Raw genomic sequence first — 17173 nt, 5'->3', positions numbered from 1 at the left:
CTGAGGCAAGGGGAAAGGCACGGAGAATTCTCAACCATAGGGAAGAGGCAAGAATGGCCAATGCCAGGGACTAAGAAAGGCCAGAAGACAGAGCCAGAGAAACAGAACAGGGAGTGGGTGCACTCGAGGAAGGCAGGGGGTGCTAGAATTTGCAGGACTTGAAAGTGTAAGGACAGGGGACTTCTTTTTTTTTTTTGAGACGGAGTCTGTCGCCATGCTGGAGTGCGGTGGCATGATCCTGGCTCACCGCAACCTCTGACTCCCCAGTTCAAGTGATTCTCCTGCCTCAGCCTCCTGAGTAGCTAGGATTACAGGCACCTACCACCACGTCCAGCTAATTTTTGTATTTTTAGTAGAGCCGGGGTTTCACCATGTTGGCCAGGATGGTCTTGATCTCCTGACCTCATGATCCGCCTGCCTCGGCCTCCCAAAGTGCTGGGATTACATGCGTGAGCAATAGCGCCCAGCCAGGACAGGGGACTTCTTTCTGAGGGTGATGGGGAGCCCAGCCCAGCATGAAGCAGGGGAGTACAGATCAGACTGGAATTTTGGAAAGCTCGCTCTTTTATCCCTGGGCATGAAGCCAAGCAAACATCACCTACCCCTCCTGCAAGACTCCTTCCTTTCACTAATTCTTCAGAGGAGGTGTGGTTAGTGGGGAGCCACAGGTGTGAAATATGGGCTGTTCAGATGAGTAAATCCCAGGCAAGATAGCATCATCCTCCCAGCAAGTCATCCCTGGGGGGCAGGAAAGGACTGGAGAGTGGGCTCTGTCCCCAGGCCCGGATGGTGGGGGTGGCTGGGAGCTAGCAGCTGGCTACAGTGCCTGCGCAGGACTCTATTTTTCTTTCTATAGCTATTAAATATTAGTACCAGTTTTTACAATTGGCCAATAAATCCAGTTTATTCCAACCCCTGTGTATTTCTTAAATCCCTAGCTTGTATATCAGTTGATCTGCCGTGATTGAACAAAAATGGCCTGGATGTTTCCAAGTGTAGGTGTATGGATGGGTTGGGAGTGTGGAGAAGTTAGAAAGGAGTGACCTCATTACAGTCTTCACAGAGGTTGTCGTCTTGTGAGGAAGGGAAAAAATGAATTCAGTAGGAAGAGGACAGTGACAACCCTGCACTTCTTGGTAGGGAAATTGAGGCTGGGAATGCAGGGACGCGTTTTCCTAAGATTGGGATGGAGTGAGTGCTAGGGCTAGTGCTGGAATCCACCAGACCACACTGGCCATGGCTCACACAAAGGCCCCTGGAGAAGAGGACTTCTTACTTACTGTGGGAAGTAAGTCACAGGCCACATTCCTAGCCAGGGTCCACTACTCTCCAAGGGCCCCCACTCTAGTCATGCAAACCTTCCTTTGCTTTCTCAAATAAGCCAAGTCCATTCCCACAGCCTCGGGATGTCTTCTCTTATGGTTCCCTCTTACCCAAAGGCTCTAACCCCTCAATGGTTACTGGCTTCCTCCTTCAGGTACTGCGTCAATGCCAGCTCTTCAGAAAGGCCCCCGAAGACTCTACCTGAAGTGGCCCCACACCCACACACCAACAAGTCTCTCTCTCCCCCAGCATTATGCTTTTCATCTTCATCATTCTCAACCCCCATCGGAAATGATCCTGCTCCTCTAGTTTCCTATCCTACCCCCAACTCCTGGCTTGCAGACTATAAAACTCAAGGGAGGGGGATCGTGTCCACTTTGTTCACTGCTGCATCCCTAGGCAAGGGAGAAAGCCTGGCTTACCCTGGCACTCAGCAGCTGCAGAATGAATTAATGAAAGCAATGCCCTATAAACAAATCCACTTCAAGTAGACATGGAAATTATTATTTGTAAGATAACTCAATTCAAAGGTGTTATGGTAGAGAGACCAGGTTGAGCAATCGTTAAGACTTACATTTCAGTCCTACATGGACTTTTTCTTCTTGCTGTAGTGGTCAATACACAGAATATTCTGGAATCTCAGGCTGAATTTATACCTGTAGAAAGAAGAAAGCAACGCCTTACACATTATTGTTGGGAGGCTCAAACTAGAGAGTATACGTTCAATGCTTTGTAAACTGTAAGGTGCAAATAGATGTATGATTATAACTTTATGAGGAAATTACTACAATATTTATATAAGCACTTTCCCTAGTCTTTCCAAAATAGACTCTGACTTAGAAAAGACAGATTTAGAATCTGCATTTCAGAGACATCTAGGATATAAATGGAATCATTTTAACAAATGAGGGCAGAGTCCACAAATCGTGACTATTCTCAGGCTCTGTTGCTTTTCTTTCCCACCATGCCCACTGACAGCTGGCTTCATTTCTGAACAAATTTTGTTGTCTCACTGTTTACTTTCTTTTTTAAAAGGTTTTTTTCCTATTTATATATGTAATACATGTTCTTGTAAAACTGTTAGAAAATGCTAAAGTTTTTTCAAAATCATCTGTAACCAAACCAGTCTAGAGGTAACCAAAGTAAATATTTTGAAATATTTTCTTCCAAATTCTTTTTAAAACCGAAATTGCATGTGACAGTCTCATTTTGTACAGAGGACAAAGTGAACCTTCTGTATTGCTACATGATAATGGCTCTGTTAAGCCAGCTGAGACCCTGCTGAACAGGATACAGATGGCACTGGATGGTGGGAAAAGCACAACAGTTTGGTTCTGACCCTGCTTCTTAGTAACTTGTAGGCTTTGGGCAAGTGATTTAACCTCTCTGAGCCTCCGTTTTCTCATATGCAAAATAAGCAATAATAATTCCTACCACATAGAGTGTTTATGAGCACTCAATAAAATAAAATATGTAAATCGATTAAAACATAGTAATGCTCAATCAATTATAGTCATATTATTAGTACTGTTAACAATAATGTCTTTAAAGGTGGCAGCTTAGTCTTGAAAAAAGAGGAGATTAAACTGAAGCCAAGTTGGCTAGAGCCAGACACGATGGAAGGGAACAGAGTAAGAACTCTGCACTCATTGCTGGGATCCAGCCTGTATAACCAGGGAAAGCATTCCATGTCCAGGGCTTACCCCTTCCTCAAGAACAGCATCAAGGACATAGATGATCAACAGAGAACCATCAGTCCCCAGGTCTGGCCACAGAGAAGCATTGTGATCAGAGCTTTCTGTCACTAGCTGAAGAAAGGTAAGTGTGGCAGGTCCGTGGCAGGTCACCCACAGCACCCTTCAGAATGAAGGACCCTGGCTGCTGCAAGGCCAGCCTCCGCTGTCACCACCCCTGGGGATGACCTCAGTAAAGAAGGCTGTCTTGCCAAGGGTCACATCCCTTTTCAGGGTAACACCCACCCTGTGACTGGCAATACAGGTGTACAAAGGCCTGACCTTCTGTTCCCAAGTCAGGACAGCTATGAAAGCTCATCCCACCTTCAGCTTGCCCTGGTAGGTTAGCGGTGGCTTCCATGGAGCCTTGGCATCTCTCTCTATACAATTCTCCTTCCCCTTCCTTCTTCTCCCCTTCCCCTTCCTCTCCTTTCCCCTTCCATTCCCTTCCATAGGCTTTGATCCCAAAAGCACTCCCTACTGGAGCTCCTACATGCTAACTCCATCTCTGAGTCTGCTTCCAGAAAAACCCAGCTTGTGACAGGAGGCCCACCTGCTCCCCCTCCTCACATCTCCTGGTGCAATCCCTGCTGTGGGTCCTGCAGGGCTTCTTGAGTAAACAGAGGGCGGAGCTGACATTAGGTTCTACTCTTACAGTTTGCCCTTTTTTCAATGTTACCCAAGGACTTCTGCTTCCAGGAAGATGGAGTAGGCATACTTATCCCTGTTTGTCCCTCTAAATACAAGTAAAAACCCTGGACATTATATATAAAACAAACAGAAGAGAATCTGAAGATGGGGAGAAGGAGGCAGACAGGCTAGGGGCCTTGGGCCACAAGGAATGATGCAGTAGTGAGTCCCTGGAGTTTTCTGGTTGTCTTGGAGCTAAAGGAGCTGGCAACTCAGAAATGGCAAAAGGCGCACACAAAAACATTCCCAACAAAAGTCTGCTTTCTTTAGCAAAGGACCAGGAAAAGGGCAGCCTAGCAAAAGAGAAAATCTTTAGACAGCAGCCACTCAACTCCAACCAAATGCTACAGGAAACAACAACAGTAACAGTGGCCCCATACCCACCCTCACCAGCAAAGGCCAGTGGGGAGCCTCAACCTCCACCCTCACCAGGATGTATCAAGGTGCCCCAAGCCCCCTGCCAGGGTGGTGTCAGAGAAGGCCAAGTGTGGAGCCAGAGATTTCATCTCTACCAGGTGGCAGAGACCCCTCCTACCTCCCACCATCCAGCCATGTGGTGGCAGTGGAGACCATGTGGGGAGCCTCAACTTCCACCCCCATCCTGCAGTAAGGAGACACCCCTCTCTGTCCCCACTAGAGAGGGGCTAGGGGCTTTGGAGGAGGCCTGGTGGAGAGTTAAGACCTATACCACTGCCTAGTAAAATGAAGCCACCTCCTCCCATGGTGTCAGTGAAGCCATGTGGGGAGCAGTGGCACTCCTGTCCCTTCCAGCAATGGTGTGTAAGCCTAGAGGGAATCAAGAACACCCACCCAGCAGTACCGAGGAGCACTGCCTCACAAGTGCCAATGGAGGCAAAATAGAGAATCTGGACTTCTATGCTCACTCCTGGCAAAATGGGCAGCACTTTCCCTTTCCCCTACTGAGCTCACACTAGATTTTATTCGACACCTGCTACAGCCAGCTAAAATAGAAGGTTTGAACAAGATTAAAAATCCTATAACGTAAAACTCAAAATATACAAATTCCAATAGGAAAATATTCATCATACCAAGAGCCAGGAAGATCTAAAACTGAATGAAAAAGACAATCAATAGATGCCACCACCACTGGGTGCTGTGGCTCACCCCTGCAATTCTAGCACTTTGGGAGGCCAAGATGGGAGGATCACTGGAGCTCAGGAATTCAAGACTAGCCTGGGTAGCATAGGCAATTTTGTAGAGGCCCCATCTCTATAAAAAAATTAAAATAAATTAGCTGGGTATAGTAATGTGTGCCTGCGGTCCCAGCTACTGGGGAGACTGAGGTGGGAGGATCACTTGAGCTTGGGAGGTTGAGGCTGCAGTGAGCCATGATCATGCCACTGTGCTCCAGCCTGGCTGACAGAGTGAGACCCTGTCTCAAAAAAAAAAAAAAAAGATGCCAACACCAAGATAACAAAGATGTTACTGACAAAATTTTTAAAGCAGCCATCATAAAAATCCTTCAATGCGCAATTACAAACATGCTTGAAACAAACAAAAACACACAGTAAAGACACAGAAGACATAAAGAGGAAACAATGAAAATTTTAGAACTGGGAATCACAATAACTGAAATTTTTATAAAACTTAATGGATGAGCTTACAGCAGAAGTCAATGTAAAAAATCAGTGAACTTGAAGACAGAAATTACTCGATCTGAGCAGAAAATAATACAAACTGAAAAAAAAAAAACAGAGCTTTAGGGATCTGTGGGACTAAAACAAAAAAATCTAACACTAGTGTCATCAGAATCCTGGAAAAAGAGGAAAATAAGTGCCAGGCTGAAAAAGTCCTCCAAGATATAATAACTGAAAACTTCCTCAAATTGGCAAAAGATGCAAATCTACAGATTCAAGAAGGTGAGAAAACTCCAAACAACATCAACCCAAAGAAATCTATACTAAGTCATGTCACAGTCAAACTTTTGAAAACTAAAGACAAAAAAAAGAAAATTCTAATAAAAAAGGACATCTTACTTGTAAGGGGGAAACAATCTGAATGACAACAGATTTCACAAAAGAGGCCATAGAGTTCAAAAGGGACTCTATTACAAGTGGCATGCACTTGTAATACCCAGCTACTTAAAGGGCTGAGGTGGCAGGACTGCTTGAGCCCAGGAGTTTGAGACTTTATTTAGACAACATAGTGAGACTCTTGTCTTAAAACAAAACAAACAAACAAAAAAAACTGAAAGTACTATAGAGGAAACAAATTATTTTTAAACTTTTTCAAGTAACCTACAGGAATGGGAAAAAAATAAAAATCACAGAAAACAAATATGGAGAGAAAAAACAGCATATTTAAGTCCTAACGTAGCAATAATTACACTAAATTCAAACTGTCTTAATATACTAATTAAGAGAGATTGGCAGAGGGATTAAAACATATATCCAATTCTATGTTGTCTACTAGACATTTAATTCAAATATAACAATATAGATTTTAAAAGTAAAAGCATGGAAAACAATATACCATGAAAACATTAATCAAAAGAATACAAGAGTAGCTATACTACCATTAGATAAAGTAGACTTCAAAGCAAAAAAAGTTACCAGGGACAGAAAGGAGCATTACACAATGACAAAACAGTAAGTCCAGCCAAGAAGACATAGCAATCCTAACTGTTTATGCACCAAACAGAGCAAAAATATGTGAAGCAAAAACTAATAGAATTAAAAAGAAAAACAGACAAATCCACAATTATGGCTGGAGACTTAAACCTCTCTCAAAAGTATATAGAGAAACAAGACAGAAAAATCAGGACAGATACAGCACTCAACACCATCAATCCTAAGGTCTAAGTGATATTTAGAGAGCACTCCATCCAACAACAGCAGAATACACACTCCTTTCAAGTGCCAATGGAACATATCAACAACAACTATATTCTGTGTCATTTAAAAGATAAAAACTCAACAAATTTAAAAGAATTGAAATCATACATTCTCTGATCACAATGGGATCAAACTAAAAATTAATAGTAGAAAAACAGAAAATCTCCAAACACTTGGAAACTAAACAACAAACTTTTAAATATCTCCTGGGCCAAGAGAAAGTTTCAAGGGAAATTGTAAAAATACACTGAACTGAACAAAAGTTAAAATAAAACATACCAAAATTTCTGGGACACCACTAGAACACCACTGAAAAGAAATTTTTTAGCACTAAATACTTCTAATAGAAAAGAGAAAAAGCCTGAAATCAATAATCTAGCTACACACCTAAGAACACTGAGAAAGAAGATAGAAAAACAAACACCAAAAAAAGTAGAAGTAATCCCATAATAAAGATAAGAGCAGCATTCAGTAAACTGAAAACAAAAACAACAGGAAAAAACACTAAAAGAGAAAGCTGGTTATTTGAAAAGATCAGTAAAATGGAGGAGTCTCTAGCAAGACTGGCAAAGAAAAAAGAAAAGATACAAATATCAAGAGTGAAAGAGGAAATATCACTACAGACCATGCATATATCAAAATGATAATAAGAGAATATGATAAGCAATTTTACATCCATAAATTTGACAACTGAAATGAAAAGGATCACTCCTTCAAAAAATGCAAACTACCCCAACTCACCCAATATGGAATATGTGATTTGAATAGCCCTATGACTACTAAGTAAAAATTTAAAACTCCCAAAAAAGAAATCTCCAGGCCCAGATGGCTTCACTGGAGAATTCTATGAAAAGTTTAAAGAATTAGCACCAATTCTATTCAGTCTTTTCTAGAAAATAGAAGATGAGGGAATACTTAACAAAGAATTTTATGAAGCTAGTATACCCTGATACCAAAGCCAAACAATAACAGTACAAAAACAGAAAACTGCAGACCAATATCCCTCATGAATATAGATGCAAATATCATTGCCAAAATATTAGCAAAAATAATTCAGCAATATAAAAAAAGAATGACATGCCATGAACATGTGAGGTTTATTCCAGGGATGCAAGGCTAGTTCAGTGTTCAAAAATCAATATAATCATTGTTAATACATCTACATACTAGCAATAAACGTGAAAACTGAAATTAAAAAATAGAATACTGGCCAGGTGCAGTGGCTCACGCCTCTAATCCCAGCATTTTGGAAGGCTGAGGTAGGTGGATCACTTGAGGTCAGGAGTTCGAGACCAGCCTGGCCAACATAGTGAAACCCTATCTCTACTAAAAATACAAAAAATTAGCCAGCCGTGGCAGTGGGTGCCTGTAATCCCAGATACTCGGGAGGCTGAGGCAGGAGAATTGCTTGAACCCGGGAGGCAGAGGTTGCAGTGACCTGAGATCATGCCACTGTACTCCAGCCAGGGTGACAGAGTGAGACTCCATCTCAAAAAAAAAAAAACAGAATACTATTTACAATCATTCAAAAAATAAAATGCTTAAGGGGTGCAAATTTAACAAAACGTAAGACTAGTATGCTGGAACTACAAAATACTGACGAAAGAAAGCAAAGAAGATCTAAATTAATGGAGAGTCATACCAGGTTTGTGGATTAGAAGACTAAACACACAGCTACCATATGACCCAGCAATTGCATATGTGGGCATACATCCCACAGGGGTAGCAAAACATGTTCACAAAAAACCCGTACATGAATACTTAAAGCAGTTTTATTCATAAGAGCCAAAAACTGGAAACAACGCAGATGGCCATTAATGACAAATGATTGCATGTACTGTGGTACATCCATACCATGAAATACTATTCATCATTCGAAAGGAATGAACTCGGTGGCCCACGCCTGTAATCCCAGCTACTTGGGAGGCTGAAACAGGAGAATTGTTTGAACCCAGGAGGCAGAGGTTGCAGTGAATCGAGATGGCACCACTGCACTCCAGCCTGGGCGACAGAACAAGACCCTCTCAAAGAAAAAAAAAAAGGAAGGAAGGAAGGAAGGAAGGAAAGAAGGAAGGAGGGAGGGAGGGAGGGAGGGAGGGAAGCAAGGAAGGAAGGAGAAAACAAAAAGGAATGAACTGATGACACATGAACAGCCTGGAGGAATAGCCGGAGAATTATGCTGAGTGAACAGAAAAGCTAATCCCTAAAAGGTTACATACTGTGTGGTTCCACTTACATAACATTTTTGAAATGGAGAACAGATCAGTAGTTACCACGAATTAAAGCTGGAATACAGTGAAAGGGAAGTGGGTGTGGCTATAAATGTCAACATGAGTCATCCTTGTGGTTGTGGAAAAATGTTTTCTATCTTGACTATATCAATGTTCATAAACTGGTTGTGATTTTGTCCCATAATTTTTCAAGATGAATTTAATTTTTAAAAAAATTACATATATATTTGTTGAAAAATAAGCATTAAAGAAGTCTATAATATAAAAAGTTTCTTGTAAGATATCCAGACCCTACTCATTCCCTTCACCCTCTTCCCATACCCCCCACCCACACACACACTGCCTCTAGATAAATACTATTAATGGTTTGATATATTTTACTCTGATTCTATTTTTGGGGGGATTTTTTGACAGGGTCTTGCTCTGTGGCCCAGGCTAGAGTGCAGTGTCACGATTACAGCTCATTGTACCCTTGACCTCCAGAGCTCAAACAATCCTCCCACCTCAGCCTCCCAAGTAGCTGGGACTACAGGCTCATGCCACCGTGCCCAGCTAATTTTTGTTTTGTTTTGTTTTGTTTTTGTACAGATGGGATTTTGTCATGTTGCCCAAGCTGGTCTTGAACTCTTGGGCTCTAGCAATCTGCCCGCTTTGGCCACCCAAAGTGCTGGGATTACAGGTGTTGAGCCACTGTGCCCGGCCTACTCTGATTTTTTGCATAACCTAAAATACCTATCTACCTTTATATATAATTTACATTTTTAAAACCAAAAATGGAATTATACTAAACATAGTCCTGCAACATGCTTTTCTTATCCAATATATTTTGGGCATTTTTTCTATATCAGTATTTTATTGCTATCGGTGGCTACACAATATTCTACTGAATGGCTGTGTCATGATTTATCATTTCTTATAATCGTGGAAGTATATATATTTTTTCCTTTCAACATTACAAATATTGCTGAAAACAACTATTTATTTGTGTTAATGTATCTCTAGTCTCATTTCCTAGAAGTAGAAAATGTGAGACCAAACAGTTTTTGCCTATTTTAAAATGTAATAGATTTTGCCCATTGCCCTCCACAAATATTGCACCAATTTATATCATCATCAACAGAGTATGAGACTCTGTCTGTTTGCCCATACTCTCAACACAGACATTAGGTTTTAAAAATTCTCCTAGAGTCATATTTGTGACAATAGTGAAAATGTGGAAAAGAATGTGTCCCCAGACACAGGAGTTTGTGTTCCAACACTACATACAAGGGTAAGACATTGAGACAACAGTAGGCTTGAAGAAACAGAAAGGTAGAAACAGAGCGAAATAGAGACAGATGGACGGATGGGCATATATATGGATGGTGGGTACACAGAGATATAAAATCTCATTTGATTCGGCTGAACATTTTTAGAACAAGCACACAGCTTTGAACATGCCCTGAAGGCAAGTGCCATGAATATATTGGATGGTTTCAGTAGTGAGAAAAATACCATTATATATAAAAACAAAAAATGTGAAATTCTAAATTTGACTAGTTATATCAAGAACAAAAGTCCAGGCCAGGCACAGTGGATCACTCCTTGAATCTCAGCACTTTGGGAGGCCGAGGCAGGAGGATCACTTAAGCCTAGGAGTTGGAGACTGGCCTGGGCAACAAAGTGAGACCCCCGTCTCAAATTTTTAAAAATTTATTTTAAAAAAAGAGAGAACAAACGAAAGCCCTGAAAGCTGCACAGAAGTTCTCCAGGAGGCATGCAAAGAATGGGTGCAAACACAGGACAGTGGGCAACTCTGCAGAGTGGCCAGGAGTATAACGTGGTCACAGCATCAGGCACCTGTAGGAAGGGGATAATAGGAACAGGCCCACAGTGGAGGATGCAGCAGGGAGAAGATGGGTACAGGAAGTAGAGATGGAGTGTGGTGGCTGGCCTCAGACCTCCCTCCAAAAGAACCGGCTGCAGGGGGCACAGCTTCCTGCACAGACCTGCCACAGAGTCACACTGTCCCTGGCGCTCCCACCCCATGCCTGAGCATGCAGTGGGTGCCATTTCTGCCTGATGCAGGATTCTGCTCACAGGCTGCCTTCTCTTGGGGTTGCCTCATTGTCTGAAGCTCTTCCTACCCAGCCCTCCTTCCCTCCCTCTCTCCTTCCACAGGTGTCAGATCTACATTGCGGGCAGCTGGCTCTTTGGCCTACTGAGGTTCACGTCCCTCTATCCTTCCCAGAGGCTTCCTCCATTTCATCCCTGGCACATCTAATCCCATCTTGGCATCTGCTTCTTGAGGGGCCTGAGCCAACTCAGAGCGAGAGAGATGGGCATCTGACAAGTCATGAAGGGCAACCCGCTCCTTTAGACTTCACTATCACCCTAGCATCACACCTGGGATTCTAACGATTAATCACTCCTCGCAAAACTGTGGATTCCTCTTCTGTAAAGTGAGAGAGATGGGCTACATAATCACCAGGTCCTTTAGGTTCTATGTTGCCACAAACGGAATTTCTTAAGATTTCAAATTTGAGGATGTAGTCTCTACTTCCAAAGAGAAAGGATTTTCTTTGACCCTATTAACCAATAAATGGGAATGAATCTTTCTTATGGACAGTGCAGTGATTAATCCCAGGGTGTGGTGACGTACCAGGCACAGGAGGGGAGGAAAAAAAATGGACAAGGGAGGAAGGCTACTAAGAACTGGGGGTCCAGGAAGGAGACCAGTGTCCTTGGGTTCCTGCTTGGAAACAGAGATGGTGCAGAGATTATAATCTGCCTTTACTTGCATTGACTTCTTTTTAAAAACTACAAAGGTTTTACAGGCTTTTTAAAAAGTCAATCTGGCTGGGCACAGTGGCTCATGCCTGTAATCCCAGCACTTTGGGAGGCTGAGGTAGGAGGATCACTTGAGGTCAGGAGTTCAAGACCAGCCTGGTGAACACGGTGAAACCCTGTCTCTACTAAAAATACAAAAACTTAGCCAGGCGTGGTGCTGACGCCAGTAGTCTCAGCTACTCCACAGCCTGAGGCATGAGAATTCCTGGAACCCGGGCGGGCAGGGTGGAGGGTGGGGGAGTGGAGGTTGCAGTGAGCAGAGGTCACGCCACTGCACTCCAATCTGCACAACAGAGTGAGACTCCATCTCAAAAAATATATTTTTTTAATAAAATAAAAAGCCAATTAATACATAACTGTATAAACTGCTTAAGGGTGTTCATTGCTCACAGTATGATGTTTCTTTCCAAAACTTCCTGTTTTACACAAACCCATATATCTCCACTTATACACATTTTTTCTTCTGAACTTTAAAAATTATAAAAGAAACAGATGTTTATGGTAAAAAATAATTTTTATAAGATCCTGAAGCTTACGGAGGAAAAGGGTAAGTTTCACTTGAACTGTCTCCCATTCCAGTCAACTCCAGAGAGGTAACACATACATAGGAATAAATGACCACCTCCAGGAAACATCTCCTCCTACTCCAAACACATAGCTCAAATTCAACAAGTCCAAAATAGGACTCCTGACTCTCTTTGCCCTATGCCCACTTGCCAAAGCCATTCCTTGAGGCCCCTGTGCTTCCCTCTCACTAAAGGACTCCAATATTCATTTCATTGCTCAGGCTAAAATCTAAGGGTCAGCTCTGATCCCTTTCTTCCCCTCATATCCCATGTCCAGTGCATCAGTAAGTCCTGTCTACCGGAATATGTTATATACCCCAGAGGCCATCATTTCTCCCCATGCCCTTACACCACAGCCCTGGTGTAAGCCCCATCTGCTCTTATCTAGATCACGCATCCGCTTCTGGACTGATCTCCATGCTTGCAGGAGAACCAGAGGGACTGTTTAAAACACAAAATGAAAATGAGCTTTGGCCTACTGCACTGCCTTTCCATTACACTTGGAATAGAACTCAACCCCCTTGGTCCTACAAAATCTGGCATCTGCCGCACTTTCAATCCCCTTCCTTTCATTGCCTATGCCCCGCGAGCCTTGCCAAGCCATGTGAGCTCCTTCCACTCAGGCACCTCCGATTTCCTGTCCCCTCTGTCTGGGATGCTCTTTTCTACCATCTGCACACACTGCCGCTTCTCAAATATTCTTTCCTACACAACCTCGAATAGCCACCCTACACCAACTCCACTGCCTAGTTTTCTTCAAGGCACCTGCAATCATCTGCAAGTATTTTTTACTTTTTCAGTTTCTCTCTCATTACAGTCCACCACCCATGAAGGGCAAGGACTTGGTCTTAGCATGGTACCCCAAATTTCTAAAGCAGTGCTTGGTACATAGTAAGTGCTCTAATAATAAGTATCGAAAGAATAAAAACATGCTTACATAACCAAGATTTTTTTAAATTTATTTTATTCTATTTTATTTTTGAGACAAGGTCTTGCTGTGTCACCCAGGCTGGAGTGCAGTGGCGTGATCACGGCTCAACTTCTGGGCTCAAACGTTCCTCCCACCTCAGCCTTCCCAGCAGCTGGGACCACAGGTACACACCACCACGCCCGGCTAATTTTTGTATTTTTTGCAGAGATGGGGTTTCACCATGTTTCTCAGGCTGGTCTTGAACTTCTGGGCTCAAGTGATCCACACACCTCAGCCTCCCAAAGTGCTGGGATTACAGGCGTGAGCCACCGTGTCTGGCCTATAACCAAGATTTTTTAAATAATGGCTTTAATTCTCCTTTTAACTTGCTCTTTTCACTTTAAAAATATTACACAAACACCATTCTATGTTAGTACATATAAACACACCTCACAACACAAGATATCATAGTATATCTGTATTATAATTATTGAACTATTTACTTACTGATAGACATTTAGATCATTACCAGCTCTTTTGGTATTACAAAGAGGGCTTTAATGAACTTTCCCTTTATATATATTTTTGTCCTGGTATAAATGTTTCACACACTAAGTTCCAAGAAGTGGAATTGCTGGCTTAGAGTTTTACTGCCCTTTAGGGAGATAACCATGGACTAGGAGAATGAGTATGGCTCCATTTGAGAATATTTGAGTTTGTATCTCATCCTTTCCATGTACTTGCTCTGTGAGATCTGCAGTCTCTGAGATTCAGCAAAAGTCCCCCTACTGTCTATATATCCATGTGAGATCATGGGTATGTTAAGTATCTTCTAGAACATGAAGTTCTGTAGAAAAGGAAAAATTGGGCTGGGCGTGGTGGCTCACGCCTGTAATCCCAACACTTTGAGAGGCTGAGGGGGGCGGATCACGAGGTCAGGAGATCAAGACCATCCTGGCTAACACGGTGAAATCCCGTCTCAACTAAAAATACAAAAAATTAGCCCAGTGTGGTGGCAGGCACCTGTAGTCCCAGCTACTTGGGAGGCTGAGGCAGGAAAATGGCGTGAACCCAGGAGGCGGAGCTTGTAGTGAGCCAAGATTGTGCCACTGCACTCTAGCCTGGGCAACAGAGCGAGACTCTGTCTCAAAAAAAAAAAAAAAGGAAAGGAAAAATTGTGAATCAAGTAGTATAGCACAGTAGTCAAGAGGATGGGCTCTGGAGCCATCCTGTTTGAGTGTTAATATTAGGCACCCCTGTTTACTGTGGGCCATGGACATGTAACCAAACCTCAGGTTCAGTCACTTGCTGCTTGCAGAGTCCAGTGAACAAGAGCAAGGTCTGCTATAAAGAAAGCGACTTTTTATTCCAAAGCAAGCTTAGGGGAAGAAGTACAGGCTCCTGCCTTTAAGGGTACTGCTTCACATTTAGGGCAGAAAGCAGGGGACTTGGGATGAGCAGCATGCAGGAGAGGAAGTGAGCAGGTGGGGTTCTGTGTGACTGGCATTGGTGCCTTCTATCTACCAAGAAGTCAAGCTGGTGGTATCGCAGGCAGAGCTAGGTTGTAAAGTGGCCATTGTCTGAGATACTGTCCAGGTAGGAGAGAGTTCTGTTGTGGGCAACACTTTTAGGTTGTAAATGTAAACAGACTGTTGTCTCCTGAGACCATCTCCTAGTGGGAGAGGGTTCTGGCTCCGGAGCTTCTAAGTAAGCACACAGTTAGACAAGCTTGCTGTGCAGGGAGTGGCTAGTGAAGGGAAGGTAAAGGTGATAACTGCATTTCTAAAAAGATAAGTAGGAAGTGGGGAACAGGGGAAAAGGAGGAAAGAGAAAAGAAGAAAATAATAATTAAAAAAATAACTAAGTCCCTTTCTCTTAGAAAAATGGGGGTACTCAGTTATAGACAGATTATTCAACCCTTCTATGGCTCAGATTTTTCACATGTATCTAAGACGGGTTTAATAATAGATCCACTCCATACAGTTGTTGTGAGGATTACATAAATTAATACGGGTAAAAATACTTAGAATACTGAGTAGCACAAGATAAATACTATACCAGTACTATCATTATTGTTATGATGCTGTTGTGATTCATTTGGGTGCATAAAGCATTACTTCATGAAGAACAGAGCTAACTAAATACTTCTTGATACTTTTTTTTTTTGCTTATAAAAAAGGTCCTCACGTCTTCAGAAATTGTAAAAAGTTTTCCAACCATTTCCTTCCCTTTACCTAAGCTTTCTTACCCTTTGTCTTCCTTTTCAGCTTGTTCACATAAAATACTACACATATGTCTATTCTATATTCAAGATACGTCACTCAAACTGGATCAAAAAAAAAAAGAAAACCCTAATATTTCTCAATGTTTTCTAGGAAATAAACACAATGATATAGCACTGCTCTGAGAAAATGTAAGAAAAAGAATAGAAAAGAAACAAGGCTGCCAGGGTACTATACTGCCCTGTAGCATTGCCAAAAGCCACTGCTTGTTATTTGTGGTGTGTTCATCTTGAAATTCAGACAGCCAGTCCACAAAAGACAAAACTCACCCCTGCTTGAAGTCTTTCTGCAGAATTCTAACTGACCTAAGCTGTACTAGTGAAACAGAGCTGTTACAGTGGACACAGTTAACCCTCTTCTCCTGGTACCTCTTTTCCTAGGTGACAAGAGGCTTCCCAGGAACACAGCGGAACACAACGGCCATGGCGCCGGAGAAGGAGAAGGCTATTTAGAATTACATAAACAAACACTGATCTGTGATTCCATCCATCTTGTGGTTATTATCTTTGTATCTTTGAAATTCTGTATCTCTTTCTCTCTTTTCCCAAGAAACCATCCATTTGCTCATTCTCCAAAGTCCACTGGAGCCAGGGAACACACCCACAGAGATAAAAAATATGCTAGCCACGAGCCACTTCTCAGCTTACTGATATGATTGCAACCTTCATCAAAACAAAGAGCTTCCTATGAACTCCAAAGGATAAAATCTTTTCAGATCAAAGCTTATTTAGATGGTACCAGTTAAAATGTAGAATTACAGTAAGGATGTAAAGGTATCTTGATAGAACTCCTAATTCACTCAGTCTTGTCACCAATATATCTTTAACAGGCTCATTAAATTGACATTCAATAAAGATTGCATACAGCATTCAATTTTCCAATAGCGAGCTTCTGATCCTGAAAACCGAGGTTTTGGAAAACTTGAAACTGAGGCTCTCAAGACTTTAACGTCTTTGGGTTAAAAAAAAATTACTTGTAATTAAACTTTAAAAGAAATGAATTAGTCTAGCTAAATTTCTTCAACTGGCACTTATGACCTGTCTACTATCTGTTCTTAGCCTGGGCTTTCAACATTGTCTGTGGCTACTGTCCTATACAGATACTATTCTGTTAAACAGAGCTCCTCAGTCTTCCCATCTTCCCCAAGCACACTGACAGTTCCTGTCTCAGAGCCTTTGCTCAAGGGCAAGTTAATAACTGAGGAACTTTTATAACAGATGCTGCAAGTTTTCCCTGCAAGCTGCATAATAATAATACAGCTCTATCTGCCCAGAGTAGAGCCATGTTTCGTTTGGGAAATGCCATTTCCCCAATTCCAGCCCTATGGTACTAGGGAGGTATGGGGGCTTCCAATGAGAAGACCCCATACACCTAACCTTGGCAATTAGTCCCTGACCCAGCCAAGCCAAACAGAATCCTTCTCTGGGACTCTCTCGACTTGAGCTTACAGGAATAAGACTTTCCAGTCAGGAAGCCACAAGGACATAAACATGGAGTACAAGGGGTCAACCTACAAAGAGAAAGAGAAGTAGAGACAGAGCCAGCCAGTCTTTGCTGCTTATAAGTTTCCTAAGGCCAGATCCAACCACCCTTCCTGTTCTTCAGCGATATGGGCCAATAAATTTCCTTCTTATGTTTCAGCTCCTTCAAGCTGGATTTCTGCTACTTACAGTCTCCTAGTGCTGACTGATACTGGTAGTTCTGCAGAAGATGCAAATTCTTCACATGATCATTTTTTGTATCAATTCTCTGTA

The 17173-nt window shown here is 42.3% G+C and overlaps 1 long non-coding RNA gene across 1 annotated transcript in view; it reads right to left on the bottom strand.

The window, feature by feature from the left end:
- Positions 1 to 17173, bottom strand: part of LOC134733467 (uncharacterized) — a 109362-nt gene extending 92189 nt beyond the window's left edge. The window contains exons 1-2 of the long non-coding RNA XR_010116934.1: positions 17090 to 17173; positions 1898 to 1979 (exon numbers count right to left, since the gene is read on the bottom strand). This is a non-coding gene — a long non-coding RNA (uncharacterized lncRNA). The remainder of the gene's footprint in view (positions 1 to 1897; positions 1980 to 17089) is intronic.

This window comes from Symphalangus syndactylus, chromosome 18 (genome assembly GCF_028878055.3).
Source record: "Symphalangus syndactylus isolate Jambi chromosome 18, NHGRI_mSymSyn1-v2.1_pri, whole genome shotgun sequence".
In the NCBI taxonomy this organism is placed as follows: Eukaryota; Metazoa; Chordata; class Mammalia; order Primates; family Hylobatidae; genus Symphalangus; species Symphalangus syndactylus.
This window is presented reverse-complemented; position numbering and strand designations above follow the sequence as displayed.